This window comes from Dasypus novemcinctus, chromosome 2 (genome assembly GCF_030445035.2).
Source record: "Dasypus novemcinctus isolate mDasNov1 chromosome 2, mDasNov1.1.hap2, whole genome shotgun sequence".
NCBI classification, from domain to species: domain Eukaryota; kingdom Metazoa; phylum Chordata; class Mammalia; order Cingulata; family Dasypodidae; genus Dasypus; species Dasypus novemcinctus.
In genome coordinates this window covers 40,995,557-40,999,475 of record NC_080674.1, presented here as the reverse complement: position 1 = coordinate 40,999,475, position 3,919 = coordinate 40,995,557, and positions in this window count along the sequence as shown.

Sequence of the window (3,919 nt, the reverse complement as noted above, 5' to 3'; positions counted from 1 at the left end):
TCACAGGGACCAAAAACAAAATTAACAGATAATCAGACATACTGGACCTTATGAAAGAAACTGCTGGAAATCGGTGACAACTCTACCTTGCCAATGTCAAGATTGATTTCTTATGGGAAACAATTTGCTCCAAAGAATTTGTCTCTTCCTACTACTTTGCAAAGAGGCTGTTTCAGCCTGGTTTTTTCCACCCTTTTCTTTCTTTTTTTTTTTTTTAAGTGGCCTGAAGGATCGCAAATTTATCTTTTCTTTATGAGTAATAGTATCGCTGGTGAAAATGACTCTTAAAGAGCGAGCAAGCAGGGAACAAATCCCTGCCCAATAAAGTGGTGACTTTGAAAAGGAAATTGCCCTGCTCAAGTGATGGATTCTGTTTCAGCCGTCATGACCCAAGTTATGAGGGAGTCCAGAGACCCGGGTCCTGGCCCTTAGAGGCAAAGCAGCTGCAAAGACCCACTGGGAGCTCGCCAAGGACTCTGTGAATGGCCAAAGGCTGACCCACCTGCCCCACAGCCGCTCCAGGCTGCAGCCGCACCAGCCCACAGAGGCTGAGCATAAAAGTGTAAGTGATTAGCCTTGAGTCTCCAGAGACCCCTTTCACCTTGCCTGGAATGCCCTTCTCGCCCACCCCCTTCTCTCTGCTCATGTATCCCAACCACAAGTTCCAAATAAGGTAATCCTTGAGGCCCATGGCCCCTGTATCATTACTATTATTATTTTATCATTTCATATTTGTGTTCTCTCTTCCCAAGAACCGTAAGATTCTCGAGGGCAGAGAGCACCCATCATTTACATATCTTCCAATTAAGAGATCCACAATCAAGTCTGACTAAGACAGTGCTAAATGGTGAAATGTGAAATCTGGAGCACTTTGGACCTTGTCTCTCTAAGAAGAGATGAGAAGGTTGAACGATCCTTGCTTCTCTCTTTCTGATTCTCCAGCAGTGTTTGAAGATGAAAGGCTGGGATCTAGGGATGTGAGAATTCTTAAGTTTGTTGTTACTTTACCAGGGGACCATCTGCCTACTGAGAGCAAAAGTGGTGTCACAATTGTTTTCTTCTAGACTTGGCGGAGGAATGGCTTCAAATCAAATATCTCTATTTCCTGGAAAAAGGAGATGCTGGAGCCTCTGAGCTGTGGAACTCACCACTTTTGACTGTTGACGGCTTCGAGATTGTGACATCAGGCCAAATGCTTGCTTTCTGGCTTACTTATTTGAGGCAGGCACTTTGGAAGGGACTACTTTGTTTTTCATTGTCCGTAAAGTTAAGTCTGTGAAATTTTGTCAATATCAATTACAGTACATGTAAATGTTGGCCTCTGTAGTTCTGGAGACTTGATTTTTTAGATTGTGTAATCTCTTCTGCATTTATTTGCAAGCTGTAATTGTGTAAATAAACGTTCTTTCAAAACTAGAAGTATTTGCTTTAATTCTAAGTTAAATTTTACATTTCCTCTTTATTAATGTTTGGAGATAATTAGTAACACTCAAGACAAATTTAATATAAAGGAGGAGTCTTAGTCTTAGAACTTATCAAACTATGGTAACTCTCAGTTTTGCTTTTTAAAAGACTCTTAAAATGATCCCATCCATTTGGGGGAGAAATAAAAGCTAACTGATAATTTTAGCTGCACTGCAAAGGAGCTGGAGGGAGCATTTAAAAAACACCAATTCCTGGGCTCCAGTCTCCAGAGTTTCTCATTTAATTGAGCTGGACAGAACCTGGGCATGGCTGGTTTTTGTAATCTCCCCAGGTGATTCTGGCATGCAGAAAGCCAGGGTTCCACTGGCCAGGTAAGGATTAATCAATTTGTACTACACTTATTTGTGTACCCCTCACCTTCTCCTTATCGACTGTAAATTACAAAAGGCAGGGAGTTGTATCTTTTTCATCTGTTGGTCTTGTATCAGAGAGATTTCTCAAACTCCAAGTGCCTGCGGCTGACACAGCCCCTTCTGGAGGAACACCCTCTGTGGAAGGAAGGAGAAGAACCCTGGAAAGTTTCTTAAGCAAAACAGGCCAGGCTCTGTACCATGTGATCTGGAACAACCTGGACACAGCTGAGTGGCCCAGCAACAGTCACCTGACCCAACATCCACTTACCTATCGGTGTCCAGCAGCCTCCAAGGAGGCCTGAAACAAAAATTCAGTCCAACTCTAACGCCTAGTTAGTGGCCAGTGGGGCCAGCTGGATTCTTTGGTTGAAGGACTTTAAATGTGAGCTCAACAGTGAGCTGAGGAGCAGTCGATAACGGGAGCAGAAGCCAGAGGATACTCAGGAAAAAGCAGGAGAGGCAGGCGCTGAATCACCTTGGCGGCTGCGCCCTTTCATAGGGATCGGCAGATGCCTGCTGCTTAGGGGGCAGCAAGATAACCCAGTCACAGAACTGTATCCTGAATGACCTTCCGGTTGCTGAACTTCAATCCTGTGTCCGTGAGGCCTGGCCGGGAGGCTTTTCCGGAACGCTTTTCTGAGACACGTGGCTGAGCGGTAGAGATTCCGGTCTGCCTTCCTTCCCCAGTGAACTCACAGGACTTAGGGTAAAACTCAGTGGTATCTATCCTCGCAACCCCCGGAAGCCCCAAGCAGCACAATTCCCAGGGTCTAACACGTCGCCTGGCACACGAGTGCTGAATAGTTGTAGTGCTGGAAGGGCATGGCCATCCCCATGAAAAGCCTTCTGGGAATGAAGAAATCATCCAGAGTCTGAACACGATCCGACTAGGGTCACCTTCAAACTCTAAAAACCACACTAAACTGGGAGAAATGTCCTCAGCGTACACTGCCCTACTGTTTCCAGCTACATTTCTACCACAAGCCTATCAAACAAGTCAAGGTGACATTCGGCAGGACTGCAGAGAGCATCCTGATTTCAACTAAGGTATGTATGGATGACTTGATTTTCACTTTACTTAATCTTAAATCACAGTAACATTAATAAGAACAATTTTCCTCCCACACTAGCTTCACTGACAAACCTCCAGAAGTAGCTGATCTTTGACTTTTAAGAAGTTGAATAAGAGATGATCTTCCCCCCCACACACACACTGCCACACATATTTCCCTGTCTATTGTCTGATTCAGCGACTTGAAGAACACTACTCCCCAACAACGGGATGACTCATAAAATAAGAGGTACATGGATGTAAACTGAGCCTGTTTATGCTTTCTCTGGCCCCAGCTAATAAAATAAAAGAGGCCCCGCTGAATGCGGGTCCAGTGGCTTCCGGAAAAGAGGTGTCTGCTTAGCAAAGACATACCTTATTTAGCACATTATTTTAAAGGTAGAGATCATCTCGTGTTCCACGTCAAAGAAACATATTTAAAGTTATAGCCATGCACGGGCAGTATAAGCACTTGCCCTCCTCCTGTCCTCTACAGAAGAAAGCTCTGGCTGCTCCTGGCGGTGAGCTAACCAACAAAAGGAATGCCTAAAAGGTCTTGCCTTGCCCCTTCACAGAGCCTGGGACGCGGGCTGGGTTCCTGCTAGCTGGAAACTGCACCCAGATGGGTGCTTGCTTGGGCTTCCATCTGCATTTTCAAAAGTGTGGATAAAAGCAGGTTTCGCCTTAAACCTCCCCTGATCTGTTCCTGATAAAGTGATCTTTCACTTCTGGAATCGGATTTTGACTGTGTGTGCCCATCCCACGTCTGGTATTACATTACAACTGCATGAAAATGGAGCCTAGGACTGAGCAGCCGGCCAGCCTCAGAAGCCTTCTTCATTGCCTGCCCTGTAATACATGATATGCAAAGCCTCTGACTTAAGCCAGCAGATATTTGGAGACCGTGTTGGCCCTAGCATGGGGACTAAACTAATGTGTGTTTAGGTCAGAAAGCGAATCAGAAAAGCCACTGGAGGGCACGTCACGGAATGAGAGCCCTATAAATTCACCCCCACTCGCAGCGTCCCCT